General features: G+C 33.0%; 1 protein-coding gene and 1 long non-coding RNA gene across 2 annotated transcripts in view; both read left to right on the forward strand.

Moving 5' to 3' along the window:
- LOC136274997 (ATP-dependent DNA helicase pif1-like) overlaps window positions 1-14587 on the forward strand; it is a 423530-nt gene that overhangs the window by 128117 nt on the left and 280826 nt on the right. The gene's annotated exons all lie outside the window — the stretch shown is intronic.
- Window positions 7930-10206, forward strand: LOC105321476 (uncharacterized). Its single transcript, XR_010713684.1, has 4 exons — window positions 7930-8223; window positions 8646-8723; window positions 8976-9128; window positions 9379-10206. It is a non-coding gene; the product is annotated as an uncharacterized lncRNA (long non-coding RNA).

The raw sequence follows: 14587 nt of genomic DNA on the forward strand, positions 1-14587 counted from the left end.
TTTTTATATAATATAATAATCATTTTTTGAAGCAATATATTTATTGCTGGACAAGAATGCATCATACATTTTGTCCATCTATCATATACAGTAATCTCTGACAGATATTGAAAAGTATATTTAGTTCTTAAAAAAATATACAAGTATAAAACATGTAAACAGGTAAAAAGATGTTATGTTTTACAAAAAAATACAAGCATATACAAAAATGGAAATAAAAAAAAATCATCTTCACTCCCTTCATCATCATCATTGATGATCTCAATGTTAGCACCATTATATTAAAAAAAAAGAGAAGCACCATGAGTACATGAAAATCTGTAAGACAATAATAAAAATATGTAAACGAGCAAGATTAATTTTTTAAATATTTTTGTATACATAGTTTTATGTATTACACATTATGACATTTATAGATAACAAAACTAAAAACGAAAGCTTCATAAATAAACAGTTCTACAGATTCCTGTGGAAAAAAAAAATAAAAATACAACAAAAAATGTTACTGACCGAAATTTGTCTCAAAATAATCCTGGTTGGCACAATCACATAATTTTATTTAATGATAACTCCATATACTTGCATGTAAATATTACAATATCACGATGAATACACTACCAAAGAAACTAATATTTGTTTTGCTAACAAGATAGTCAAAGGGAAGTAACTTCTAAATGCAAAACAGAAAACATGAAAATGTAGCAGCATAAAAAAAATTCTGAAAACAAAGACAGTTTACCATTAATGAAGAATGTTCAGCAGAACAACTTGTAACTATTGACAAAAAATATTGTTTAAAATTTAGACCAAGAATATTGCTTTATATTGTATAGTTACTTTCCTTTGCATATCTAATTCATCTAATCTAACAACACTTGATCAAAATTAAAACTAAACTACACTGGTTTTAGACCAGTTTAGTCTTCGGGCACAGGACAGTCTGGTTCTGTGCCCTACTGGCTCTTCCTCTTCCTCCTCCTCCTCCTCCCGGTTAATCTCTGGCGTAATGGCGACACTAGTACTAGACGGTGAACCACTGATGGTGGAAGATGGTGTGTGCATCACCATCAGTGGTATCACGCTCAGCTGTCCTGGGGAGAAGGCCGGGTTCAAAGTGGGCTGCTGTGTTGGCTGGTTATTTGTTGATCGCTCTTCCCCGCAGCATTTTTTGAGAAACCATTTCTTGAGTAATACCAAGAATGCGGCAACCGATGCCATAATCGCCCACATTAAAAATCCTACAATTTTTTTTAGAAAAAATTAGTCATTTGACAACTGAGAAAAACATAAATTTATAACGTACATTAACAGATCATGTTTTTTAAAATTTAAACAGTTAATTGTACTGATAATTAGTTACTCTATGAAATTAAACTTCTGAAAAATGCATGATAGTTAGACAACATGAAGTTCAAATGAATGTGAAGTAGTTACCTAAGGCCATATCCGTAAGAGATTCAGTTTCCTCCGCTGAATTCATTGCCTTCAGAAACTTCTCTTTTAGATCCTTTATAGTCGTTCCTATAATAAATAATCCATAACCCTATTTTAAAAAAGGTTCAATCAATTTTAAGATTATTTTCTTTGTGTCCACCCATTTTTACATTTAACTCTCATTTAAAAAAAAAAAAAACTTCCCATTATTTTTAGACAGGGTAGTCCTTCTAAGAGTGGTGGTCGTCTCTATTTGTTTGGTTCTTTCAGTTGTCTCTATAAAATAATTTATATTTTCTGTAAGAGTTGTAACTCTTTATCCTACTACCAATTCTTTAAAAACGGAAAGCTGATCGGCTTGATCGCTTTATTTTACTACACATTCCATAGTAAATTTTATTGACTCAATAAACCAATCATTTTGACGTTATAAGTCACGTGACTTAATGGCCAATACAGTGAATGAAAGTTCACACATCCCATGCTAAATTCTATTGACTCGATTGGCCAATTATTTTGACGTTATAAGTCACGTGATTTAATCAAATGAAGAATTTCCCACAGTGATGTTCCAATAAATGATACGTGACTACGTTCCCCATTTAATTCGGTATATAAAGTCATTATGGTAATTATTACTTTTTTTCTAGTAAACCTTTTTTTTTTTGGTAACACGGTTGACCTTTATTAAAATTTCTTACCGTGTTTTTCAGGCCGTGTGGTTACTGGAGTGGTGGTCGTCGTCTCTATTTGTTTAGTTCTTTCAATTGTCTCTATAAAATAATTTATATTTTCGGTAAGAGTTGTAACTCTTTATCCTACTACCAATTCTTTAAAAACAGAAAGGTGATCGTTTATAGATCGCTTTATTTTTACTACACATTCCATAGTAAATTTCATTCACTCTATAAGCCAATCATTTTGACGTTAAGTCACGTGACTAGTGGGCATAACAGTGAATGAAAGTTTCATTGACTAGATCGCCCTACTTTACTACACATCCCATGGTAAATTTTATTGACCCGATTGGTCAATCCTTTTGACGTTATAGGTCACATGACTTAATCAAATGAAGAATTTCCCACAGTGATGTTCCAATAAATGATACATGTATGCGTTCCCCATTAAATTCGGTATATAAAGTCAAAATGGTAATTATTACTTTTTTTCTAGTAAACCTTTTTTTTTGATAACACGGTTGACCTTCTTTATTAAAATTTCTTACCTTGTTTTTCAGGCCGTGTGGTTACTGGAGTGGTGGTCGTCGTCTCTATTTGTTTGGTTCTTTCAGTTGTCTCTATAAAATAATTTATATTTTCTGTAAGAGTTTTAACTCTTTACCCTACTACAAATTCTTTAAATACGGAAAGATCGCTTTATTTTACTACACATTCCATAGTAAATTTTATTGACTCTCTTAGTCAATCATTTTGACGTTAAAAGCCACGTGATTTAATCAAATGAAGAATTTCCCACAATGATGTTCCAGTAAATAATATATATATGCGTTCCCCATTAAATCCGGTATATAATGTAATAATACGTTTTTTCCTAACGAAACTTTTTGATAACACGGATGATTTTCTTTATTTAAGTTTCTAACATTTTATAGATTTAATATTTTTTTTATAAAATTACACAATGCATATACATAAATGCATATTTATAAAGTACACTTACCAGTACAAATCTGAAACCTGTCACGTATGATCACTCCGTGATTGTTTTTCCATTCGATCTTTTAAATTGTTACTCTGCAATCAAACACCGTAATTTCCCGCAAGACGGGTTGTCCATGTAAGGTAACACATGTTGCAAATTTAGGTTTGGTACATTTGTACACCCCATGTCGAAAGGACAGGGGGACAATTGGCACACTCGGTAATTGATACCAGAAAGATAATGACAAGCAATGCTGCTTTGACCATTTCCATTTTCAGACTGGGACGGATGGCGCGAATTCTACGCGGATTTTTGATCATGTGATCTGCACGGACTTTTGATCGCGTCATCTCTTTTGGTTAGATCGGTAACCCATATTTGGGTACCGGATATTTAAAGACACATTATTATCATCAACCCAAGACTCAAATGCTAAGTTTATATACGACACATTTCCTTTTATTTTCAGTAATCAAATCTAACTCATTCTTTTTATTGTAATGTTCTCTTTTCTAGAAATATTGTTTAACTATTTTCACTTTAAAGTTTTAACGTAAAAACAATTAAAAATAAACTGCAATGATGTATTAGTACAAAGTGTTATCCTTTAAATTTTTTTAAAAAGCTTGAATTTAGATTCATATATAGATTATTATTCTCATTATCATACAACTTTTTTTTTTACATTCTTATTTGTGAAATGCGTAAAAACGATTAAAATATATCACATCATTTCCTCTTTTTTTTAAATAACGTTTTAGTGCTCTTTCATTCTTTTTGAACTAATTGTTTTAACAAGTGCAATGCGACAACAATGTAGAAGAAGTATGGTATTACACTGCTCGGATAAGATAAACATATTTATAGCATCCTTTACTGATATACCGTCGACTGATTTACTTTGTCAGAAGTGTGGTGGGAGCGAAACAACAAATCAATTAAATCAAGATAATAGAACCAGCTTAAAAAGTTAATTTCGGATGAGTCAGTTACCCATGTTTTACATTTTTTTTTTAAATTTCACACTGAATACATATCCTTGTCCGCACTTATAAAAAGTTGACACATAAGTATACCAAGACTTCATTATGTCTTGTGTTAATATCTGTTTACAATCATAAAACCATTTGATGTTTTAAACTTTAATGTAGTACACCTCCCCAACGTTTTTCAAAAAATTAATAATTCAACTATTAATAGTTATGTGTTTCATTTAAAACGTTTGAAGTTGGTATAAATAGTGTTGAACTCTTTATTATCTCTCTCGCTAGGGAAAAAGTGGGGAGGGATAACAAAGTAGACGACACGGCTCGGATAATACAAACAAATTTATGGCGTCCTTTATTGCTATACTGTAGACTGATTTATGCAGAAAAATCAAATTAATTTACAATAATCTTTAGTAACCTTTGTTCAATGTTTAAATGTAAATATCAGAAGTCACTATTGTTTATATCAATGTCAGACTTGTGCTAGGAGCGCCCAAGAGAGAAGGGACATTCTAATGCTGAAACAACAATTAAACCAACACAATAGGGTCAGCCCAAATCCTTTTTTAACACATACAGGGCAAATTGAGGTTAACTTTTTCTCAGCATTACTTAAAAAAGAGGCTAGTATATTATATCAGAGGCTGTAATACAAAACGTTCAAATTAGACCACGTTGTATAATAAATGTGTCGTTTCACGGTAGATCGGTCTTTAAAACCCCCTTTGATCAGGATAAAGACGTTATCAGAACCCGCATACACTAGGTCGCAATAATTGGCTCGAAAAACATGTTTGATGGTACAGAGTGTATATGGTTGATTCGTATAAATAACAATTTTTATCGAATTATGCATATATCATTGTACACTACAGGTGAGATCTAAAAATGCAATCATGAGAAATATTATAAGGCCGTAGTAGGTATTGCAATATTTATGTACACATTTTAAAATAAAAAAAACACTTTTAATAATAAACACTATTTCATTTCCAAACCCCACCGAAAATGAGCATATGATGTGGCCTAACACAACATATTTTGTACTTGTATATACACGTTATGCATACCGGTTTAAAGTACTTGCCTTCATTTCTTTATCCTCATTCCCTTATTTAAATGAAAAAATAATTGTTAGGTCATTTTTACACGGTTAAAAAGTAGATTTAGATCAAACCACAGTATCTTATCTCACCCCTTTAATTGATCGAACTTCTAATTGCAATTTTATTAAAGTTGGGATATTACTGAACAAATTAGTAAAGGACGCATTGTCCGTTAATAAAAGTACTAATATTAGGTCTTGTTGGGATACGTTACACAATTTGCACGCAGGTGTGAAATGAAACATTTTAGATAGATATAAAGATTGAATAAATCTACATCTACTCAGTATAACGAGGTCAGGTTGTGTTAATGTACTTTTGCGCATCTAACCACGCAAGTATGTCATGATATAGAGCGGTGTTTTTAAATTGGAATTTTGACACTGTTCAATCGGGAGCAAGACCCTGAAGCTCTTACTCCCCAAATGTTTCTGATCTATGACGCGATAAACTTTTTAACCCTCAGTTCCGTGTCTCGGGCTTACAACCCTCCAATTTTTTCGGATCTAAAACGCGATGAACTTTATCAAAAAAAGCAATTCTAAATATCGCACCCTCAGTACCTGACTCTTGGGCTTTCACACCCTAATTGTTTCTGATTTAAAACGCGATTAATTATTTAATTCAAATTTTCTAAAATGCCTAATATCACGTTCACAGTTTTGGTAGAGTATAAATAAGGGGTTGTTAAAAACTGAATTATCATCATTGACAAAATATTGGACAATATGGCAGAAGCATTCCTTGAATTTCTGTAAGTAAAAATATTCCTTTTTTTTTTTTAAATAATTCCTTATTTTTTTTTTTTTTCTAAACTTGTTTCATTTTTTACAAGTACATTAATTGTAAAGCTTAAAGGCCGGTTCTGGGGTATAAATAGCAGCCAATCGGGGAAATGGAGGAAATTTCAATGTTCTTGCCACTCTTCACTTCAGGGGATATTTTTTCAATTTTATACAAATATCACCAATTACCACTTTAAGATAGTTGTTGTGTATATAAAGTTATGTGTTCAGCATTTGAAAATACATATAATTTACTTCAAATGTATGTAATAAGGGAGAATTAATCATTTAAAATTCTGAAGTGACACTGATTTTCAAATTTGCCCATTTTGATTGACAGCAGAGGTTTGTTTACATTACACCGGAAGCTCTAATCTCCACAGACGCATTCAAAATGGTTGCTAATAAGATTATGTCTTAATCATCCTACCTCAGCAGAGAGAGAAAGAGTTAAGTCCAATAAATCCATTTATTTGATAAACAAAGAACACATACACTGCATGTAAGCGTCAATGTGCATCCTGCTGAGTCCGGCTGTTATCTCCTGACCACTGCTCTTAGCACAGTTTACACGAACCTTTCAGTGACCAGATAAGAGTCCAGTGCAGATGTAATTTTCACAAAAACAAATTCCAATAAAAGGAAATTTTGAACAAAATTTTCTGATTTAAATAAAAATAATGTGTATAATTATATTGTTTTTAATTTAAAAGAAAAATAACACAGTCACTGCCAACGGTGTCCCATGTATCTGATATTTTTGGGGTTGGGAAACCAAACTCGCAACAAGTTGACAACACATACAACACTAGTAGAATGTCCCTACGATGGCTAACAACATTGGTAAACCTAGGGTCTAACTGAAGAACATTTAGTTTTCTCTCTCTATATCTTTCATCAAGAAAAACTCCTCTATGGAAAAGCATTGTCCAGAAAAACTTAAACTTTTCCTTATGGAACGAGGTATTTCTTCTGTCAGGTAATGCTGGTTCAGAAGGCGTCCACATTTGTCTGTTTCTCCCGTCTGTTATGCAGGGTTTGCAAAAACAATGTTCACATTCATCACAGTTTTGACTTTGCGGGATACAGAATGTCCTCTCAAAGTCGTCAGCACTGATGTCCTCATTCCCAGTTGTATTTTCTTCACATATCATTTCTTCAAACTCCCATTTATTAAAATTGATGAATTGAATTATTGATTCCCTTTGATCAGAGTTCACCCTCAAAGTAATTATACTAGTGTCCTCATTTTCCTCCATTTTGTTACAAGAATGATGGCCAGAATTGGAGGGAAAGTTTTAGGGCATGGGGTACCAAAGGAGATTTCTCTACCATGGCATCATGTATGTGGCCATTTTTATAAGCATTAAATTCTTATTTTCTGTCCATCAAAGTTGTTATTAAATATTTACATGGAAATCTATTACAACATAATAACTATCACCATATTTTCCCCGCATCCACAAATATTTTGATCCCCACTGAGGGCCCACCCCGGGAGATGGGCTGATTAATAGATTTATTGACATTTGGCGGGATGCAGGGAGTGCCTCCCCACTGTGAAAATATTTCAACTTCACATGATTCATTGTAAATGGTCCATTCCAGTCCCTAGACGCTTAAAGGGCAAACAAAAACTATAAAAAGAAAACATTTAATTTTAGAAATAATATATGGATTCGCTATATAAAACAAGTATACTCAAAGCGGGAAAAATAAATAGTGAAACCATGTGCTGCTATCTTTCATTTCAACACGTGTCTGTGCTATGCAGGTATCTATTTATAGCTTCACTCTGTAGTCTTATCACTTGGGGGTGTGACCTTCTCCCTAATATGCTTAATTGCCGTCCGTGTGGATATTCAACTAGGTCAGATCCGGCCTTTAAGAGTTTAAGAATTAAAATTTCTTTTCACAATTTTAAAACCCCTAAATGGGTTGTGATTAGTGAACGAAACATAACAAAGTAAAGGGTATTTCACAAGTTATAAACTGAGTAGGCATAGATTCGTTCATTTCATTATTAAAAATATAAAGGCTATTTTATGCATTATTATTTAAACGCCTAACATTTTGTACGAAAGTAATATAAAACATGGTAGGGTGTAATTCCTTTGTTCATTTTCTCTATTACTGTATTTTTTTTTTTTACAGTGACGCCACAAACTCAGCAAACTCATTCAATGAGTTTGAAGAAATGTGGTTGAAGATGGGGGAGGAGTTGGAAATGGAATGCCTGCCAAAGGGGTGAGTTCAACAGCTTTTGTTAGAGTTATCTTTCGTCGGCCTGGTTTAATATGTCCTTTTCTTTTAGTCCTAATATAACGCCTACTTTGTTTCTCTTTATAGATAATATACATTATAAATATATGGTTTTAATTGAAATCAGAAAGTGCGTTATACATTTCTTTAAAGGCCTTCCACTCGTACCCCAAAAGTAAAAATAACTGCTTTTAGAACAAGTGAATGCAAACCGAAACAATTCTGCTTAAAATTTATAAACATTTATTTTAGAATTGAAATGATTTTAGAACCATTATAAATTTTCCAATCAATTTTGTATCATTACACCTTTTAATGATAATAAAATAAAATTAAAAATATGAAAGAAAAAACCGTAAGTGTGTATGTATCTTATTTTCACATTTTTTCTCACTCTTTTATTGAAGTTGTATTCCACCCCCTCCCTCTCCAGACTACCATTCGACATTGAGTACAATTGGCACGAAAAATGAGTCATTAAAAAGGTAAAAATTGGATTCTTGTGCAACGCGTAATGTACCAAAATGTGTTATATGTGTATAAAATAACTTTTTAAAGAAATCTTTAGTCATTACATTTTCATATTGTTTAATTTCTAAACTATTAGCTAATTGATTTTTATGAAATAAAATTTAAAAATTTGAACTTCAAAAAAGCATGTTTAAATAAGTTAGATAATTTAGATTTAACCATAATAAAAAGTTAATGTCTTTCACGCTCTCTCTCGATCTCTTTAGACCTCTAAGTCCTACACCAGAGAGTCACGGTAACTGCGACACCTTTTCACCAGTTGCCAGCTACTCGCCGGCCCTGGATTCAAACTGTAGTGCCTTTGCGCCAGTGACATGTACCATTAGTCAGGCTGAAGACTCCATCCTGACTACTTTAAGGTGATGAATGTTTAAACACATTATTTACATAGCAATATTGAATTATCATCTTATTGATTGCCATCGATTTAAATTCATTTACAAAACGGTTCTGAAAAAATGTTATTGAATTACTTTTGCTAAATTCTATGTTATAAAAGGTGTGTGTTATTAAAACTCGCAAAAGAATTATCACCAAATGTGGGATATAAATAAATTTAATGTCGAATCTGACATTCTGTAACTAAAGTTGATTCTGTTTCATTAACAGGCGAACAAATCCGGACAAGATGCTCAAATTGGAAAAAAGGATGAGGGAATAAAGCAAGCAGGATGTCTTGCTAGAACAAGTCAACGTCTTAAAAACCCTCCTGGCCAGAGTGACAGTAGATTGCGAGCAAATGAAAAATATCATAAACTTTTTAGAAGACAAAGTAGATAACAGTACCTCGGCTAAAAGGGTCAAGTTTACAACGCTATAGTTGAAGCCCGTGTGTATCCGTGAATCCAACAATACCATCCTGAGCTCGCGATGATTGTGAAAAGATCAAAATAATAACTGACTTAGTAAAGTTTGTGTAACAACTTTTTTTTCTTAATTTGTTGTAGATCATTTTTATGTTCAGTTTGATAAGTATTTTTGTCTGCTTAAAAATGTCTTAACTTTATCTATTTTTATGATGCTATATTCATGATGTGAAAATTGGAGAAAAGGATGAAGGAACAGAGCAAGCAGGATGTCTTGCTAGAACAAGTCGAAGTCTTAATAACCCTCCTGGCCAGAGTGACAGTAGATTGCGAGCAAATGAAAATTATCATAAACTTATGAAGATAAGTTGTCTAAAGTAGATAGCGGTACCTCGGCTAAAAGGGTCAAGTTTACAACGCTCTAGTTTTTATTTTTGATTTGTGGTACACTAACAATTTGTGAATGGATCCTAACAATATCGTCAAGACCATGCATTGCTGTGACTAACATTTATGTAACTATCTATTCTCTCATACGTGCTGGTTTTCATCTTTTTTATGAGTTCAAAAAACAGAATGTTTTATAGGTATTTTCATTCACATGTGTTCCTATTTCATAAGTTTTATATAATGCAGAATCTTATAGTTTATTGTACAATGAGATTACTTTTTATGTCTTTAAAATATCCACAAATGTGTTAATAATTTCGTGGTAAAAGAAATAATAAAATATTACTTACTCAGTTGAATTGGATCTTTTGATTGCAAGTGATGTATGTGCATAGAATCTCAAAATTTGACCCTTTTTATAGCAGGCAAAAAAAAAGGATATTAATTTTTAGAACCCTCCCTTGACTGTTGCTCTGTGAACTAAGGTGACCCTGACAGTTGATATTTATGGTATCATCCTTCAACTGTTGCTCTGAGAACTAAGGTGACCCTGTCAATAGATATTTATGGTATCATCGCTCAACTGTTGCTATGAGAACTAAGGTGACCCTGACAGTAGATATGTATGGTATCATCCTTCAACTGTTGCTATGTGAACTAATCCTTTGAGTGTTGCTATGCATATTGACTGTGAAATGCCCTCTTTATTTTTACTCTAGAGTCCTTAACTGTGAACTACCCCTGACTGTAGAGTCCCACCTTGACCTCGTATGACCTCTAGATTGACTGTGAACTACCCCCTGACTGTAGAGTCCCACCTTGACCTCGTATGACCTTATGGGGAAAACCCATGACGTCATCCTGACTGTAGACTGAGTCCCACCTTGACCTCGTATGACCTTATGGGGAAAATCCATGACGTCATCCTCCTGACTGTAGACTGACTGCTCTCTGTACCCCTTACTACTGCCTCCTTCTTTGAGGTGAAATATCTTTTGATGGCACCTGCAAAAAACATCAATCAATAAGAAATGTTCTCAATATAAAAAATCAAGTAGTTTTGAATCAATCTTGTTATCAGGCCAGAGTAAGCTGGTTCACCTTCTCAGTAGACTGAGAAATAAATCATATTAAATGACTGTATCACGAAATGCATATACATGCACAAAACCTCATTTATATTTACAGTTGTGGTTACACTACCAGCTTTGCAATTTGTCTATGGTTTTAATTTTTTATCAACTGCCTGTTAATATAACAGTTGTGTTTACAGATCATAGATATTTTACTAAAAAAATGTATACATGACATTTAAAATATACCATGTATAACTTCCTCTGAGGTATCTGGGGCAATTCCTTGCACACTTTTTTTAATGTAATTGGTAAGTTCAAAGTTTTCTTCATCTGTATACCTGTGAACAAATGGCAAGAGTTAATCTAGAAATACCTCTTTTTCAAATTCCATGTCATGTCTCTCAAGGCCACTTGTGTAAAAATCTTAAACTGCAACCTGAAAGCATTTAGAATGCTTAAGATACTTGGTCATGCTCTTCAGTGTACATGTACAGTTGAACTTCGATATCTCGAACACTGATATATGGAATACAATGAAATTATCGAATAGATTTTTAAGTCCCAACAACTTAATTTTCAAAGTTTTTAAATGGTCACATCTAGTTCGAGATAACAAAGTTTGACTGTATATATCTTACCTCCTACAATATAAAGTAAGGAAATCAATGGTTAATATTAGTTAATGAACACCGTGTATATTCCATACACAGTCAGTTCGTAATATGCAAAGACGTAAATCAGCGGTAAACAATGATCGTTAAAGCTCATGTTTAAAACATATTGAAGAAAGTTTTCAAGCAAACTTACTTTTCTTTATTCGAAACAGACGCCTGAATTTAAAAATCTCGGATATTTGCGTGCTATAAACCCGAACCCACAGTTTAGCCGATATCTGGTCTTAGCCAATAACTGGTACAATACCAGTACACAATGTTGAATTATTTTTTTTAACTTGCTGTTTTTAAATTTTAATACTAATGTAGTTTATTTAAATAAGTTTTTGTAATAAAGTATTATGATTTTTCAATTGACAGGAGTCTCTGCCAGTACCGCTCTACCCTCGGAGAGAGAGACAAGTCAGACTACTGCCGCGGTTCTACCTACAAGGGGAAGGACTTCCTAATCCCAACAGAGCACTATTGCAGAGCCTTTGACACAATCTGAGAAGGAATCCACAGAGGAGGAGGCACCAACTACTACTACTGGCACTGTACCAGTTATCGGCTATAATTTAACGTATTCTTTTCGTGTTTCCTTATTTCTTGATATATTGGAATAAAACTTTTAATAATTTAAATTGTGAACTCCTTATTTATCCATCGGTTAGATTATATCATCATTAAGAACCCAAAACATTTTTTTTGGATCAGTCTGTATTTGTGGGTAACGAACCCGATGATATTGCGAAGTGAATATTATCCCACAAATAAATTATACACAGTCAATAGTTAAAATTTTCAAAATTGTACTGAAAAGTTGCTTACCAAAAAGTAGGTCCAGAGGTTTGCTTGGGTGAATTCGCACGGCGCTCGGATCGCCGATTATTGTCACTTTCTGGAGGTGACACGCAGTTACCTAAACGTCTCTCACCTCAGCAGAATGAACCTCAATTTCTCTACAAGGGAGAGTGCATCTTCTTATTGGGATGGAAAAAGTTAAACATACCGTGGAAAGGCAGATAAAACCTATGAACATAACTTTGGCAATGTTTGACTTCATCTCATCTGGGGTTCACAATCTCCAAATTAGTGTCGTGAGGGTTTCCCAATAAAAATCACGGTTTTATCACCCCTTTACCATAACTTTGACCCCTTTTTTACTTTATCTCATCTGGGGTTCACAATCTCCTTATTTGTGGCGTGAGGTTTGACCAATAAAAATCACGGTTTTATCATCGTGATGCTGAGGACTAAGTTTGGTAATAATAATACAGCGGTGGATCAAGGTTTTTTTGTAAAGGGAGGGTCCGGGTTCCAGTATTATTATTTTTTGGTTTTCAAAGGAGGGCTTCACTCTCAAAATACTTTATTTTTACCATGTTTTGGTAAAATTTTCTGTATAAATGTAGACACTAAATCTGTGTTTAATTCATAGCTTTGGACATGTAAAGACAGTATTTATAAAAACAGTAGTTATTAAACAGTATTTATCTGGTCACATTGTACTTCTGCGCAGGTATGTCGTGACAGAGCGGTGTTTTTGAAGTCAGAATAAATTTACCGGGTTAAATTAAAATGAAAGTCATATGAACATGATTAATTAGATTAATTACATATGCATTGTACATGGTGTACCGTCACTTAATTAATGTCACATCTTAAATTCTAAGGATATTTTATTTTTAACATATCAAATTTAAAGGTTACCAAAATGGAAAAACTCGTGCAAGCTGAGTATTACCACCTCCCGGAAAAACCTTTCCTCCAATCACCACCTAAAATTTCTTCTTTGGAGGGTAGAAAGATGTGAAGGAATGCGGTCAGTACACATCAATGACCGAGATTAAAATCAACATGGGTGACGAGTACCTTGCGTTTTCGTATGTTTTCTTTACTTATGTATAACAATCGTTTTTCTGCTTTTAAAAGCAAAATTAGTTCAAAATCTGAATTCCTTCATTTTGTTTTGTTGTAAATGCATTGCATGTATACGCCGTACTAGTTTGATGCATAGCACATATCCGTAGCTTAAAGGGGCATGGTCACGATTTTGGTCAAATTTTATTTTCCTGTTTTTATTATTTACAATGCTTTTTGAATGCATTTCTAATGATCAAGTGAAATTTGGGTGGCCGTCGATGAGTTTTAAGTGAGATACAGGGCTCACAATTCTTCGTCATGTAAACAAGGCTCGTGCCCTGTTTCTGTTTACATAGGTTCAATATACCAGTAAAAAATCTTTTTCAAGATGATTTGTCAAAATTCTTATTCATTTTAAACATAAATAAACAGTTCCTAACCATTACTACATTCTTTTTAGGTCTAAAACTAGAATTTTCACTACAATATTCAAAATGTAAACAAAAATTTTGTTTACATAGCGAGGAATAGTAAGCTCGGTTACTCGCTCATAACTCAACAAATGTCACTCAAATTTGGGTTGCCTATTAAAAATGCCTTACTGAAGCATTATAATCATTAAAATCGAAAAAATAATTTTTGACAAAAATCGTGACCATGTCCCTTTAAAATATGCACATAAATGCAAAAACCTGTCGTTCTTATAGCCCAAGCGTCCGTAGCTGTTTTTCCAATCAGATGTATTTAAAAACAGTTTGACTAGTTTTATTGGCTTCGCAGGGCAAAATATTTTATTTATATAAATTTTATTCAGCGGAAATTTTAACACGATCAAACGGACGTCAATTCTAAAAAAAAATTGAGCGCCCATGACGAAAATTCTGTACTCTTTGTTTATATTTTACTAGGTTAGGATATCTTTACTCTTTGTTCATATCAATGATAAAAATATTTATCATTTGAGTAAATATATCTTTGAATAAATATTTCTTTTTTTTTTTTAAATACGCTTCAAGTACCTTTAGTG

This window comes from Magallana gigas, chromosome 1 (genome assembly GCF_963853765.1).
Source record: "Magallana gigas chromosome 1, xbMagGiga1.1, whole genome shotgun sequence".
NCBI classification, from domain to species: Eukaryota; Metazoa; Mollusca; class Bivalvia; order Ostreida; family Ostreidae; genus Magallana; species Magallana gigas.